Source organism: Callithrix jacchus, chromosome 4, assembly GCF_049354715.1.
Source record: "Callithrix jacchus isolate 240 chromosome 4, calJac240_pri, whole genome shotgun sequence".
Classification (NCBI taxonomy): Eukaryota; Metazoa; Chordata; class Mammalia; order Primates; family Cebidae; genus Callithrix; species Callithrix jacchus.
Window position 1 is genome coordinate 50,527,229 of NC_133505.1, and position 16,798 is coordinate 50,544,026.

The 16,798-nt window shown below is 49.1% G+C and overlaps 1 protein-coding gene across 2 annotated transcripts in view; it reads right to left on the reverse strand.

The window, feature by feature from the left end:
• CCND3 (cyclin D3) overlaps positions 1 to 16,798 on the reverse strand; it is a 110,035-nt gene that overhangs the window by 88,827 nt on the left and 4,410 nt on the right. The window lies entirely within an intron of this gene.

A 16,798-nucleotide genomic window follows, 5' to 3' on the forward strand; every position in this document is an offset into this window, starting at 1 on the left:
GCACTCCAGCCTGGGCAATAAGAACTAAATTACATCTTGAAGAAAAAAAAAACTGCCTTCTCACTGGGCACTGGGGATGGATGGGGGTGCCCTCCCCACAAACAGCCAGAACAATGGGCAGCCTCTGGAATCCAGCATGCCTCCTTATTTCAACCATTCTCCCACCAAGGACAAAGGTGTCCAAGGTACCTGAGGTAAACACCCATCCGTCTGCTCTGTGTACCCAGGACAGAGGCAGGCCATACTCAAGCTCAGGAATACAGAAGTTGTGTCCGTGGAGGCCTATATCTTCAGCATATGGAGGGACACGTGGTAAACCAGCGCTGCCCCAAAGCCCCTCGGTGCCCAGGTCCAGCCGGGTCTTGCCGGTCAGGTTGGAGCTGGCATGGGGGTAGCACAGAGGAAGGGGTGCTCATTATACTTGTGGTGGCCTGAGGGCTTGGTCCAGCTCCAGGAGATGGAACTATCTCCTCCTTCTCTTAAATTTTAAATCCCAGGGTAGTATGTCTAAAAAGTAATATGGGGTGTTTGGGGCAGTGACTTGAAGCCTCAGGAGATATGGAGCCTTCTGCGGGGGTTCTCTGAAGCTGGGGGTACCCCTAAACACTATGATGAAGCATGACCTCCCAGAGCTGCCCAGAGACCACCACAGGAGGCACATCTGGTACCCGCTGTCGGTCTCCCCTACTGGACTGTGGGCTCCTGGAGGGCAAGGCCCACCCACAGTGAGGCTGAGCAGATGTGCGCAGACCCGGCCTCCAGGACCATGGCACTGTCTCCTCCCTGTGTCCCAGGTCCTCCCTCGGCTTCCCCAGACTCGCCACCATGGCCTGGCCCTCTTGCGTTCCCAGGCCTTCCTGGAGCGGCCCAGGGGAGAGTCTGAGGGTGGCCCAGCCGGGCAGGTGGAGTCCAGCCCTGGAAGAGGCCCCTTTCCATCCGCCTCCGGGCCACCTGTCCTGAGAACTCACTCCTTCCAGACAGCTGGAGAGCAGCTCCAGAGCCTGGGTCAGGGGCCTGGGAGAAGGAAGGCGGCTCCAAGGGAGCTGAGCCAATACTGGAGGGGAGGCCCCTGGAGCGGGTGGGAACACTGGGTGTGCGTGGATGGGGGTGGAGTGCAGAAAGGCACTTGGGAGAAGTGGGAATTGGGGGTGGGGTCAAAGAGTGGAATGTGGAGCTCGTTCTCCTGGGGGCACAGCTGTTTATTCTAATCTCTCTCTTCAGCTGCTGCATGTTCCTTATCTTGGGGCTCAATCCAGACTCCACTTCCTCCTCTGTTGCTGAGCTGGGGAGGCAGACTCTATGGGAGACAGTCCTACTTCCTGCTGTGGCCACCTTAGTTCCCCGCCGCAGCCTGCTAACAGGAACAAGGGGAAAAAACAGGCGTCAAAAAGAAATGTGTGCTCCACCTCAGACCCACTCTGTGCCCATGTGTCGGTTACTGGGGCTTGAAGCTGAGTCAGCTGCCCCTCCCCTGACTTCACCCACCTCCAACTGTCGTGACAACCAGAGCTGGTCACCCCAGAGTCACCTGGACACTTCACAACTTTACTGGTGGCACAGGACTTGCAGGGCTGGCAGACAGTGCTGGCTTACTGGAAACATGGGGCAGAGGCAGCTGTGACCTCACAGAGTTCTCCTCTGAGCCTTCACACTGTACTCCTTCCTGCCAGCTCTGCACTTGACACCTACTGTCCCCAGTGAGATGCTATGACAGGAAGAAGACTGATTTTCCAAACACAAATGGAAACACAACTCATGACATGTTTTCGATTTTTCATCTTATTTCAGAACCAGAACATTTCAAAAAGTGAGAAAAGCACTAGGAAAAAAAAAACCTCCTTTAGTTCTTCGACCCCCAAAAACAACCACTGTTAACACTATGGTATATTTCCTTCAAGTCTTTCTGTGTATGTGTGTACAAAATATATAGTTGTAAATATATATACAATTTTGCATCCTAATTTTCCCCTTAATGTTACGTTAACACATATATTTTGCAACTGACTTTTTTTTTTTTTTGAGATGGAGTCTCGCTCCTGTTGCCCAGGCTAGAGTGCAATGGCATGGTCTCGGCTCACCGCAATCTCTCTTTCCCCAGCCTCCCCAGTAGCTGGGATTACAGACGCCCGCCACCACGTCTGGCTAATTTTTTGTATTTTTAGTAGAGACAGGGTTTCACCATGTTGGCCAGGCTGGTCTCGACCTCCTGACCTCTGGTGATCCACCTGCCTTGGCCTCTTACATTACAGGTGTGAGCCACTGCACCCAGCCAACTTTTTTTTTTTTTTTTAAGAGACGAGGTCTTGCCCTGTTGCACAGGCTGAAATGCAGCCGTGCCATCACAGCTCACTGTAGTCTCAAACTCCTAGGCTCAATCAATTCTTCTGCCTCAGCCTCCTGAGTAGCTAGGACTACGGGCACATGTCACCACACCTGACTACACTTTTTTATTTCTTGTACAGATGGGGTCTTGCTATGTTGTCCAGGCTGGTCTTGAACTCCTGGCCTCAAGTAATCCTCCTGTCTTGGCCTCCCAAACTTCTAGGGTTGCATATGTGAGCTACCACACCCAGCTGACAAGGTTTTTTTTCCTTTTCTTTTTTTTTTTTGAGACCGAGTCTCGCTCTGTAGCCAGGCTGGAAGTGCAGTGGTGCAATCTTGGCTCACTGCAACCTCCACCTCCCAGGTTCAAGCAATTCTTCTGCCTCAGCCTCCTGAGTAGCTGGGACTACAGATGTGTACCACCACAGCCAGCTAATATTTTTATATTTTTTAGTAGAGACAGGGTTTCACCATGTTGGTGAGGATGGTCTCCATCTCTTGCCCTCATGATCCGCCCGCCTTGGCCTCCCAAAGTGCTGGGATTACAGGGGTGAGCCACCGCGCCTGGCCCTGACAAGGCTTTTTTTTTTTTTTTTTTTTTTTTGAGACAAGAGTCTTGCTCTGTTGCCAGGCACCAGGCTGGAGTGCAGTGGCACAATCTCAGCTCACTGCAACCTCCGCCTCCCGGGTTCAAGCAATTTTCCTGCCTCAGCCTCCCGAGTAGCTGGGACTACAGGCGCACCCCACCACGCCCAGCTAATTTTTGTATTTTTTAGTAGAGACGGGGTTTCACCATGTTGGCCAGGAATGGTCTCAATCTCTTGACATCGTGATCCGCCCGCCTCGGCCTCCCAATGTGCTGGGATTATAGGCGTGAGCCACCGCGCCCAGCGACAAGGCTTTTTCTACATTTAAAATTTTTTAATTAGGACAGAGCCTGGGATCTTTTGGAGGCATTTGATTTCAACACCTATGGCAGACTGGTTTCTGAATGTAGAATTTAGCATGTGAGGCCAGGCGCAGTGGCTCACGCCTGTAATCCCGGCACTTTGGGAGGCCGAGGCGGGTGGATCACAAGGTCAAGGATCGAGACCATCCTGGTCAACAAGGTGAAACCCCATCTCTACTAAAAATACAAAAATTAGCTGGGGGTCGTGGTGCGTGCCTGTAGTCCCAGCTACTTGGGAGGCTGAGGCAGCAGAATTGCTTGAACCCAGGAGGCAGAGGTTGCGGTGAGCCGAGATCGTGCCATTGTTACTCCAGCCTGGGTAACAAGAGCGAAACTCCGTCTCAAAAAAAAAAAAAAAAAGAATTTAGCATATGAGAAGTCCACGAGCCAGACATGAGCACTCGTGCCTAGACTGACAGCCATGCAAGGATGCCACTCAAGGTGAGATATCTTTTTATGTGCCCATGTCCTGTTTCCTTTGGTAGACTTTATTTTTCTTCGGCTGCTGGGTATCCAGCCCCCTTTCCAACAGCACAGCCACTTCCTTTTGGGAGCTCCCCTACTGTAAACCCAGAAGCCAGACTGCCTGACCAGCACCATAGAAACCTATCCATTCCCACCATGCGCAGACTGGCAGAGGTAACAGCCAGCTGACCTGACCTCCCTCTAGATCCTTCTTTCCCGCCCTCGGCACTTTGTCCATTTCCAAGCCTGGTTCTGCAGCCTTCCTTGTGCTTCTACGATAGTTTCTGACCTTCTTCCAATACATTCCCTTTGCCTTATATTAGCCAGTCCACTTCTGCTGCTAATAGAACTTTGAGACTGATGCCTCCCCAACTCAGTGCTTTGTAAATGGCAAGTCAGGATGTTTTACTGCTTCATGAAGTCACAAAGCTAATCATGACCAGCACATTTTAAAAATGAAACAACAAAATAGAATTGAAAAGTATCAAAAGTATGGCCAGGGTAAGTATTGTTTAGTGAGACGTGTTTTTATAATATACATAAAGATGTGTGTTTGTATGCATGTGTATAAGATGGGTTAAAATTAAAACATTTCTAGGCTGGGTGCGGTGGTTCGTGCCTGTAATTCCAGCACTTTGGGAAGCCAAGGCAGGAGGATCACTTGAGGTCAGGATTTGGAGATGAGCCTGGGCAACACAGCAGAGAGGCTGTCTCCACAAAAAACAACTAAAAATTATCCAAGCATGGTGGTGTGTACCGATAGTCCTAGTTACTGGGGAGGCTAAGGTGGGAGGATCGTTTGAGCCCAGGAGGTCAAGGCCGTGATGAGCTATTATTGAATCACTGTACCCCAGCCTGGGCTACAAAGCAAGACCCTGTCTCTCTCTTTTTTTTTTTTTTTTTTGAGATGGAGTTTCACTATTATTGCCCAGGCTGAAGTGTAGTGGTATGATCTCGTCGCACTGCAACCTCTGCGTCCCAGGTTCAAGCTATTCTCCTGCCTCAGCCTCCCCAGTAGCTGGGATTTTAGGCGCCCACCACCATGCCCGGCTAATTTTTGTATTTTTAGTAAAGACGGGGTTTTGCCATGTTGGCCAGGCTGGTCTTGAACTCTTGACCTCAGGTGATCCACCCACCTCAGCCTCCCAAAGTGTTGGGATTACAGGCATGAGTCACTTCACCCAGCCAGCCCTGTCTCTTAAACAAAAAAATTTTTTTTCTAGTTTTGAAAAACATTACCCTAACTGGACTTGAGTTAGTTGAGAATAAAGAACAGAGCAATCCTTCCTGGATTTTTAAAAATATTTCTCCTCAAATCTTTAGTACCTAGAAAAATATACCTCCTTGCCAACAGTGCTATATTTCAAGGTCCACCCATTATTTCCCCCCATTCATAGCTTGATACCTTTCTCTCTTCTTCAGTTAATGATGCTTAATGATAATGGACATCATTTCCTCCTGGTTTTAAAACTTCTGCTAATGCAACCAACATTCTGCCAGTCATCCTGGCTGAAAGTTCAAGGGTAGTCCTTGATTCCTCCCATTCATGCACTTCCTGGAGCACAGGGCCTATTAGAAGAGAAGGAATGCAAGTGGCAAACTACAGCGCCCAGCAACTTACCCCACTGCGGAAGCACGTGTGGTGCCTCATGGGGGAAGGGCAGAGGACTCTTCAGATCATCCTACCAAATAATTTCTAATTTCCATTGCTTCTACTTTCAAAATAGTTTCCCAGATCACCCCCCTTGTTTCCATTTCTACTGGCGTTACGCTAGTTTTTTTCTTTTTTTGAGCCAGAGTCTCACTCCATCTCCCAGGCTGGAGTGCACTGGAGTGATCTCAGCTCACTGCAACCTCCACCTCCTGGGTGCAAGCAATTCTCCTGCCTCAGCCTCCTGAGTAGCTGGGACTTCAAGCAGGCGCCACTATGCCCGGCTAATTTTTTTGTATTTTTAGTAGAGACAAGGTTTCACCATGTTGGCCAGGCTAGTCTTGAACTCTTGGCTTCAAATGATCCACCTGCCTCAGCCTCCCAAAGTGCTGGAATTACAGGCCTGAGCCATCGAACCCAGTGCATCACCCTAGTTTCAATCCTTTTTCATTTTTCTGTAGATTCTCTCCTGCCAATTCTATTATTCTATCACTGCCATAGAAATCATCTTAAAAAGCTCTATCATGTCACTTCCATGCCTGAAAGCCTTCAAGGGCTCCCCGTTGCCTATTAAATAAAGTTCAAACTCCCAATCTTGACAGTGTTGGTTCAGCTCCTTCACCATCATCCCAAATGTTCTTTCCAGCTTTACGTCCCACTAGGACAGTTGGCTTACAAGATCCTCTTTCTTTAAAAATTATTATTATTATTATTATTTTCTTTTTTGAGACGGAGTTTTGCTCTTGTTACCCAGGCTGGAGTGCAATGGTACAATCTTGGCTCACCGCAACCTCCGCCTCCTGGGTTCAGGCAATTCTCCTGCCTCAGCCTCCTCAGTAGCTGGGACTACAGGCATGTGCCACCGTGCCCAGCTAATTTTTTGTATTTTTAGTAGAGACAGGGTTTCACCATGTTGACCAGGATGGTCTCGATCTCTTGACCTCGTGATCCATCCGTCTCGGCCTCCCAGTGCTAGGATTACATGCGTGAGCCACCGCGCCCAGCCCAATTATTATTATTATTTTCAAAATGGAGTCTTGCTCTGTCATCCAGGCCAGAGTACAGTGGTGCGATCTTGGCTCACTGCAACCTCCGCCTCCCAAGTTCAAGCAATTCTCCTGCCTCAGCCTCCCAAGTAGCTGGGATTATAGGCATTCGCCACCATGCCCGGCTAATTTTTATATTTTTAGTAGAGATGGGGTTTCTCCATGTTGGCCATGCTAGTCTTGAACTCCTCACCTTGTGATCCGCCCACCTAGGCCTCCCAAAGTGCTGGGATTACAGGCATGAGCCACCATGCCTGGCCAGTCCTCCCTTTTCTGATGAGATACCTGCCTGAGGCCAGATTTTCTTCATACACATCAATGAAAACATACTGCAACAGATTCAAGCAGAAACTGATACAGTAATCCGGCTGTCTTCTATTAAGTCAGGCATTAAAGAGATTTGCAACCACTTGAAACAAGGCTATATTTCTGACTATTTTTGTTTTGGAAAAAAGTTTTCATTTTTTTAAAAAAATGCAATGCTTATGTTAACATGCAATGAGTTTCTTATTGTTGCTTCAAATATATTAATATTTTTTAAATTTCTCATATCAAATATTTTTATTAGAAACAAAATATCAACAGGTATAGGGAGGGAGAAGTCAAAAGCTTGCGTTATTTATTTGAGGGGATGCCACGCTGGGTGTACCGATTATTCGGTGTAGTCTAAAAAACAAAAGTTCTTTGGGACCCTCAATGATTTTTCAGGGTGTAAAGTGTTCCTGAGATCAGAAAGCTTAAGAATTGCTGCATAGACCTAATATGTCAGTCTCTAAAATGCCCACTTCCAAGCCTGGTTAACCAGTTCTTGGTATTCTTTTTTTAAATTTTTTTTGTTTTAGAGACAGGGTTTCACTGTGTTAGCCCAGATGGTCTCGATCTCCTGACGTTGTGATCCGCCCGCCTCGGCCTCCCAAAGTGCTGGGATTGATTACAGGTGTGAGCCACTATGCCCGGCCCAGTTCTTGCTATTCTTTACCCTTATTCACATTTTACCTCTCGGCCCCATTGTGTTGCTGGACTTTTTTAACTATTAAAAAGCAAGGGCAGAGTGCAGTGGCTCACACCTATAATCTCAGCACTTTGGATGGCCCAGGTGGGCAGATCACTTGAGCCCAGGAGTTCGAGACCAGCCTATGCAACATGTCAAAACCCTGTCTCCACCAAAAATACAAAAAATTAGCCGGGCGTGGCAGCTTGTGCCTGTGGTCCCAGCTACTTGGGAGGTTGAGGCAGGAGAATTGCTTGAGCCCAGGAGGCAGGGGCTGCAGTGAGTTGAGACTGCGCCACAGCACTCTAGGCTGGGTGACAGAGTGAGACCCCATCTCAATTAAAAAAAAAAAAGCAAGAAGTGGTCATATCAAAAATAATTATTGTTCTAAAATAATAGTGATTATAGAAATAACCACTAGTTCTTATAGAAATAAGAAATAATCAGTAATATTATAGAAAAAGAATAAGAAATAAATCTAATAATTGCCATAGAAATAAGAAATTATTTCCATAATATGGTCTTCAGTAAAAAACTCAGAGAATTCAGAAGAGTAAAAAGATCCAAAAGCAACCACCATTTAAAATGAAATAATTTCTCATCCAGTCCACCCCTCTTTTATCTCCTCAAATGGTACCTTTGAGAAGAAATTCCTGGTTAACCCAGGCAAAAGCAACCACTCCTTCTTCCAGATTCTCACAGCTCTGTAGCTGAAACCTTTCTTGAGGCCCAGCTAGACCATAAAAGTATGCATCCTGAATTCCTAAATGTGCATATTTAACGGTCATAAATTCAATTATATCTACTGGAAGAGACATCAACCAACCACAGAAACCTATGTACTATTTATATGACGTGACGCCTTCACCCAGGCTCAACATAATACTTAACTGAAAAGAACCAGATCGTGTGTCCCAACAAAAACTGGCCATGCTGGAGAGTCTTCGAGATGGAAGAGCACGTCCAAATCACGTATCCTGTGCTTTAGAGCAGTCTCTTTAAAACAGACACTTTAAGGCTGGGCGAGGTGGCTAAAATTCCAGCACTTTGGTAGGCTGAGGCAGGCAAATCACCTGAGGTTGGGAGTTCGAGATCAGCCTGACCAACATGAAGAAACTCCGTCTCTACTAAAAATACAAAATTAGCCAGGCATGGTGGTACATGCCTGTAATCCAAGCTACTCAGGAGGCTAAGGCAGGAGAATCACTTGAACTTGGGAGGCGGAGGTTGCAGTGAGCCAAGATCATGCCATTGCACTCCTGCCTGGGCAACAAGAGCGAAACTCCATCTCAATAATAATAATAATACAATAAAATAAAACAGAGACTTTACTAGTAACTTTGATGTGTGTCTTGTTTTCACACTGACTTTGAACCCAACGTTGCATCAAATGTGTCTCTGCTACATGAAGAATGGACAAGGGGATGGTTCCAAGGCCTCCGAGACTTACAGATGTTGGATGAATAATCCAGGTGATTGAGACCAGGAGTCCTCCACCCATGTAGCCCTATCCTCTGGACAGGGTATGTGGCATCCCCTCTGGGCCAGGGCTGCCACCCACTGCGGGGTGAAGGTCTCAGGTGTCACTTAAAGGTCAAGGTGAGAGGTCCAGCACTAGAACCCAGCTGAGCTACTCCCTCCAGATTTACACTCTCAGCCACTGTCCTAATCCCACACTCCTCCCAAAGCCTGAGTCTCCTGTGAGAGCAAGGAAAGGAAAATGAGTGCTGGAGGGGGAGCTGGAGGAAAAGCTTGTCTGCACCATTGCCGCAGTTAGGGTGGCTATGGTCGGGCTGATTCAACCAGAGCTCCCCAGACGGGTTAGGGCCCAGCTCCACCTAGCAGAACTCACATTCACCACCACCCACTCCTGCTTCCGGGCCATGCGTGACACTTGACCTGCCTGCTGCGGCAGAGCTGGGGCACCCTTGGTCCTCCCCCTCCACCTTCTTGGCTTAGTGGACAATCCTAAAGCACTGGCCAGGAGGCACTGGGGCATCCAGGATGCTCTGGGCTTGGCCAGGGGATTCACGTCAGTACCATCACACCTCCCTGCATCCCTGCGTGTCAAGCACACAGGCAGTCAGGGGCCTACCAGTCTGCTCTACTAGTCCTGAGACTGTGTACACAACAATGTCCTGACAAGGAACCCAGTGTAATTTCACACTTGCCCTGGTAGGTGGGTACACACACGTGTACAGGACACACACAGAGTATGCATGAAAAGTCTGAGCCGGGCATGGTGGCTCACACCTGTAATCCCAGCACTTTGGGAGGCTGAGGTGGGTGGATCATCTGAGGTCAGGAGTTCAAGACCAGCTTGGCCAAAATGACAAAACCCCATCACTATTAAAAATACAAAAATTAGCCAGGTGCGGTAGCACTCGCCTGTAATCCCAGTTACTGGGGAGGCTGAGGCAGGAGAATTGGTTGAACCTGGGAGGTGGAGGTTGCAGTGAGCTGAGATCACGCTACTGCACTACAGCCTGGGCAACAAGTGTAAAACTCTGTCTCAAAAACAAGCAATCAAATAAAAGTCTGCCTGAGATCGGAGTTATTTCAGCCACCAGGCTCTCAACGTGGCCAGCTATATGACCTTGGACTAGATACGTAACCTCTGTGCCTCGGAGGTTTAACTGCAAAATAAAAAACCTCATAGGATGTGTTTGCAAGGAATAGCTGAGAACTGGTTAATAAATATCCATACTTATGATAAACTGACTTTTGTACAAATGGCGTACAAGACATGGCAGCACTTACAACAGCTCCTGCCACATGGGAGTGTTGTGTCGACACGCGCCATCGTTATCACAAATATCCTGAGAGCCATGTGTCTGGGAACACATGAGGATTTGGAGAAAAGCCACACAGCAGATTCCCACAAGAAGCACCAAAAATGACTCCTAGGACCTGTGTCAGCGGAAAGGCAGGGAAGAAACAGGGGGAGGAAACACTTTCTGAGGACCACCCAGCAGGCACCCAGCTCAAGCCCAGTGACTGTTAAAAGTTTTGAGTGAGAACCCAAGAGGCCAGGCCCAGGCCGGAGAAGGCTGCATCCTCGGAGATCAAGGGATGCGAGATCAAAACTCAGCCGGGTCCTAGAGGTAGAAGTCAAGTCAATTCCGAGAAAACATGAGAGTTCCCCCTAGGACCAGCAGGTACAGGTGACTGGAAGGAAGGAGAAGGCTGAGAGAAACTAGAATGTTCTACATCCTGGCCTATGCCCAGTCACCCAGTACATCTGAGGATTTGTAACCCCAAGATCCTTTCTCTCTGAGATGTAAATAGATGCCACATTTGAAGCATTTCCAAGTGTGTGGTTCTATAGCAGACACTGCTTACAGAAAAGACAGTGAGTGAAGCTGGGAGGAAGGGAAAGGCAGCCTTGCAGCTCAGGGGCCCGCTGTGGGGAGGAAACAGCACTCCTCCCCTCCATAACCCAAAGACAGCTTTGTGATAGCACTGGCCAGAGAAGAAGAAACTCCCCTGGGCCTTATTCCCGGTGGATTCCACAGCACCCAGCATGGCAGAGCTTAACAAGCCAGAGCTTACGACTTTGCGAATAATAAACAGACGTCTTCCCAGGGCCGGACAGACTGGGGGACCTCACTGCCCCTGGCTGGTCCTCCCTCCTCCAGCTAGAGCCCAAGTTGGAGCTCAAGGTCTGCATCTGTTTGAGGCCCCTTTTCCGGCTTCCTTTCCCAGAACTCAGAGACCTCAGGGGAGGGGGCAGGGAGGAACAGCAGAGGGGAAAGAGAACAGAGAACAAGAGGGAGGGTGAGTTGGAGCAGAAAAAGCTGGGGCCAGAACTGGGAGTTTCTGGGACAGCCCCAGCTTCAAATATTCTATCCAACTGTCTGACCACAGGCCAGAACTTGTGAACCGATTTTTATTTTACAAAAGAGGGTAACACGAAGCCATGGGTGGGATGGTAAGGAAGGAAACCAGGGCTGTCTCTTTGGATCTAGATGGCCCCATGCCCACCCCAAGGAGCTCCAACTGCGAGATGATGATGCCTATGATAACGGTGATACTGACAGCAGCTATCACTCAAAGGACACATGGCTTGCCCCCCACGCAGGGCTTTGTGTGCATTGTCTCATAATCCTAGAGAAATGTAGGCTCAGAAGTCTTTTTTTTTTTTGAGACAGAGTTTTGCTCTTGTTGCCCAGGCTGGAGTGCAATGGCATGATCTCAGCTCACCACAATCGCTGCCTCACGAGTTCAGGCGATTCTCCTGCCTCAGCTTCCCGAGTAGCTGGGATTACAGGCATGCGCCGCCATACCTGGCTAATTTTGTATTTTTAGTAGAGACAGTGTTTCTCCATGTTGGTCAGGCTGGTCTCAAACTCCCAACCTCAGGTGATCTGCCCACTTCGGCCTCCCAAAGTGCTGGGATTACAGGCATGAGCCACCGTGCCTGGCCGAAAGTCTTTTTTTTTTTTTGAGACAGAGTCTCGCTGCTGCCAAGCTAGAGTGTGGTGGCTTGATCTTGGTTCACTGCAACCCTGCTCCACCTCCTGGTTTCAAGCAATTCTCCTGCCTCAGCCTCCTGAGTAGCTAGGACTACAAATATGCGCCACCATGCCCAGCTAATGTTTGTATTTTTAGTAGAGATGGGGTTTCACCATGTTGGCCAGGATGATCTTGATCTCTTGACATCATGATCCACCCACCTCAGCCTCCCAAAGTGCTAGGATTACACGCATGAGTCACCACGCCTGGCGGGAAGTCTTAATCCTGCAGTCTCTGCACCTCCCCTGTGCCTCAGTTTCCTTATGTGTAAAAGCAGAATAATGCCTTCCTCAAAGTCTGCTGTGAGGATGCAAAAAGTTTCTTGACATATAGCAGTCATTTGACTAATATTTGTTATTAATTTTCACAATTACCCAGAGAGGTGGGGCCTATAATCATTCCCATTTTACAGACAAAGGAACTTTCACATAGCCAGAAAGCAGCCAAGCTAGAACTCAAAGTGGGATGGTCTGTCTATGGAGAACAGGCTCTGTCGACCACTAAATGAGAGATGGCACAGATTAGTGGTTACATGCACAAACGTTACAGCCAAATGGCTGAGTCAAACTTCCAGCTCAGCCACAGACGGGCTGTGTGGACAGAAATGAGCTGCTCCACCTCTCAGTACCTGCAAAATGGGTGTCTCTGGCCAGGCACAGTGGCTCACGCCTGTAATTTCAGCACTTTAGGAAGCCAAGGCAGGAAGACTGCTTGGGTCCACAAGCAATGAGGCAAAACCTTGACTCTACAAAAAATTAGCTGAGCATGCTGGGCTGGGTGGCTCATGCCTAGAATCCCAGCACTTTGGGAGACTGAGGCGGGAGGATCACAAGGTCAGGAGTTTGAGACCATCCTGGCCAACATGGTGACACCCTGTCTCTACTAAAGATATAAAAAATTAGCTGGGCGTGGTGGCAGGCACCTGTAATCTCAGCTACTCAGGAGGCTGAGGCAGGAGAATCGCTTGAATTCGGGAGGCAGAGATTGCAGTGAGCTGAGATTGCACCGAGCCAAGATTGTACCACCGTACTCCAGTTTGGGTGACAGAGTGAGATTCCATCTCAAAAAAAAAACAAACAAACAAACAAAAATTAGCTGAGCGTGGTGGCACCATACCTGTGGTCCCAGCTACCCAGGAGGCTGAGATGGGGGATCACCTCTGCCTGGCAAGGGAAGGTAAGGCTGCAGTGAGCTGAGATCATGCCACTGCACTCTAGGCTGGGTGACAGAGTGAGACCCTGTCTCAGAAAAATCAGGGTGTCCTTGCTTATTCTGGGCTCTGACTCTGTGTCCCTGGAGGTCCAGCAGCTCTGTGCCTCTCTAAAGGTCTGAGGGGACAGCAAGCAGATCTGGGCCAATGATGGAGGTACCAGCAACCCTCTCCTTTCCCTTCCTTCCAGAGATAACCCCTCACCCCTCACCTCAGGAGCAGTTGTCCTGGGGAATTTCACCCTGGTGGGAGAACTGGTCAAGCCACCGAGTGCAAATAGTTTCAGAGAGGTGGGGCTCTTGAGGCCCATTCCGGGAGATGACACAGGTGTCATGGCCTTTGAAGGGTACAAAAGGCCATGCCACATTAGTTACCCTGCTGGTAACTAAAAGGGCTGTTGGCCTGGCCCTCTGCTCTGCACACACGGGGCCCTCACTCTCAAAGGAAAAGAACGGTCAGGAAGGAGAAAGAGATGGAAGGAATCTCCTTACAGGCGAAGGGGCTTTGAGGTCGTCTCACTGGTAGAAATCCCTCTTATGGGACGGGATGGGAGTATGTCCCAGAGGTGGCGGCCTGCACATTATGACCAGAGCCTGGACAAGACAAAAGAGCACTTTTTTGTGTGTGTGATGGAGTCTTGCTCTGTTGCCCAGGCTGGAGTGCAATGGCACGAACTCGGCTCACTGCAACCTCTGCCTCCCAGGTTCAAGATATTCTCCTGTCTCAGCCTCCCGAGTAGCCAGGATTACAGGTGCATGCCACCACGCCTGGATGATTTTTGTATTTTTAGTAGAGATGGGGTTTCATCATACTGGTCAGGCTGATCTCGAACTACTGATCTCCAGTGATCCACCTGCCCCAGCCTCCCAAAGTGCTGGGACTGCACACGTGAGCCATCATGCCCAGCTCAGAAGAGCACATTTTATGGGGACTTTGCTGGGTTAACAGCTGTTCTTGGCTGCGCGCGGTGGCTCACTCCTGTAATCCCAGCACTTTGGGAGGCCAAGGTGGGCGGATCATGAAGTCAAGAGTTCGAGACCCGTCTGGCCAACATAGTGAAACCCCGTCTCCACTAAAAATGCAAAAAATGAGCCGGTTGTGGTGGCAGGTGCTTGTAGTCCCAGCTACTTGGGAGGCTGAGACAGGAGAATCGCTTGAACCACGGAGGCAGAGGTTGTAGTGAGCAGAGATTGCTACTGTACTCCAGCCTGGGAAACAGAGTGAAATTCAGTCTCAAAAAAAAAAAAAAAAAAAAAAAAAAAGCTGTTCTTTGGGCCGTGGTATGTACACAGATGGGGATGGTTTGGGAGCAGAGGCCTCTTGATAGCGCCTGAAGAACCTGGCTATGCTCTTCAGTCAAGCCAGCCGCCCCTGGGGCGATACACTGGGCAACACCACCATCTGGTGGACGATCGGGGAACTACCATGTGCCGGGGAGTATGAGTGAGCAAAGGACAGAAGAGGGAAGCAGAAGAATAATCACAGCAGGAGTTTAAAGGCGAAGGGGCTTTGAGGTCGTCTTGCTGGCAGAAGCCCCTCTTACAGCATTAGCCCCAGACCCCATCTGTTAGAAAGGTCTTACGTTTTTTGAAAATCTGCCTCCACCAGTCCCGCTCCCCTCTACTTCAAGGTTGCCAGGGCAACCTTTAAAATATTAGCGTACAGCTACAGCGTCCTTCCTAAATCTTCCCCTTTGCTGCAACCTTCCAGAGTGTGACCTCAGCCTCCCACCTCCTGCATCTTTTTTTCACTTGGCGACTTTTTTTTTTTTTTAGACGGAACCTTGCTCTGTTGCCCAGGCTGGAGTGCAAGGGCACGATCTCTGCTCACCGCAATCTCTGCCTCCTGGGTTCAAGCTATTCTCCTGTCTCAGCCTCCCGAGTAGTTGGGATTACAGGTGCCTGCCGCCATGCCCGGCTAATTTTTGTATTTTTAGTAGAGATGGTGGTTTCACCATGCTGGCCAGGCTGGTCTCGAACTCCTGACCTCCAGTGATCCACCAGCCTCAGTCTCCCAAAGTGCTGGGATTACAGGCATGAGCCACCGCGCCCGACCTAGAAAAGAACATTTTGGGCCGGGTGTGTAAACAGATGGGGATGGGGTGGGAGCAGAGACCCCTTGAAACCAGTCAGCGCCTGAAGAACCCGGCAAGTCTTCACCCAATCCAGCAGCCCCTGGGGCGACACACTGGGCAACAGCCCCACCTGGTGGACGACTGGGGAACTACCACAGGTGGGCGAGCAAAGGATGACAGAAGAGGGAAGTGAGGGGGAATCACAGCAGGGGTTACAGGCGAAGGGGCTTTGAGGTCGTCTCGCTGGCAGAAGCCCCTATTACAGCATCAGCTCTAGGCCCCATTTGTTAGGTGTTACGTTTTTGAAAATCTGCCTCCACCAGTTCTCCCACCCATTACTTCAAGGCTTGCCAGGGCTACCTTTAAAATATTTGCATACAGCTGCAGCACCTCTGCTAAATCTTCCCCTTGCTGCAACCTTCCAGAGTATGACCTTGACCTCTCACCTCCTGCATTTTTTTTCGCTTGGTTATCCTTTCTTTTTCTTTTCTTTTGAGACGGAGTTTCACTCTTGTTACCCAGGCTGGAGTGCAATGGCATGATCTCGGCTCACCGCAACCTCCGCCTTCTGGGTAGCCTGCCTCAGCCTCCCGAGTACCTGGGACTACAGGCGTGCACCACCATGCCCAGCTAATTTTTGTATTTTTAGTAGAGACAGGTTTTCACCTTGTTGACCAGGATGGTCTCAATCTCTTGACCTCATGAGCCACCGCGCCCGGCCTTTTTTTTTTTTTTTTTTTTTAAAGACGGAGTCTCGCTCTGTTGCCAAGCTGGAGTTCAGTGGCGTGATCTCAGCTCATTGCAACCTCTGCCTCCCAGGTTCAAGAGACTCTCCTGCCTCAGCCTCCCAAGTAGCTGGGATTACAGGCGTGTGCCACCATGCCCAGTTAATTTTTGTATTTTTAGTAGAGATGGAGTTTCACCATGTTGGCCAGGCTGGTCTCGATTTCTTGACCTCGTGATCTGCCCGCCTTGGCCTCCCAAAGGGCTGGGATTACAGGCGTGAGCCACCGCGCCCAGCCTGGCTATCCTTTCTTTTTTTATTCTATTTTATTCTTATTATTTTGCAGAGATGGGGTTTCTCCATGTTGGTCAGGCTGGTCTCGAATGGCCATCCTTTCTTAAATACATTAACTTCCAAGGAATCCCTTCCAATTCTATCCCCCTGCCATACTAGCAGCAGTATTTTAAAAATACCTTTTTAGATCACCTAGGCATGATCTAAATCCCAGCACTTTGGGAGGCCGAGGAGGGTGGATCACCTGAGGTCAGGAGTCTGAGACCAACATGCCCAACATGGAGAAACCCCATCTCTTTAAAAAAAAAAAAAGAAAAAAAAATTATAAAAAAAAGATACCTTTAGATCTCAGCCTCCCTGTTGCTCAGTGTTTTATATGTTAGGGAAGTCAATGGTCAGGCTGAGAGTTAATTCATGAATAAAGAGCCCAGACTCTGAAATCAGACAGATCCTTGTTCAACTCTGGGCTCTGACACTTACTAAATCATTTTGAGCAAGTTTGCCTTCCTGAGCCTCAGTTTCTTATCTGTAAATTGGAGAGAGAGGTGCTTACTACC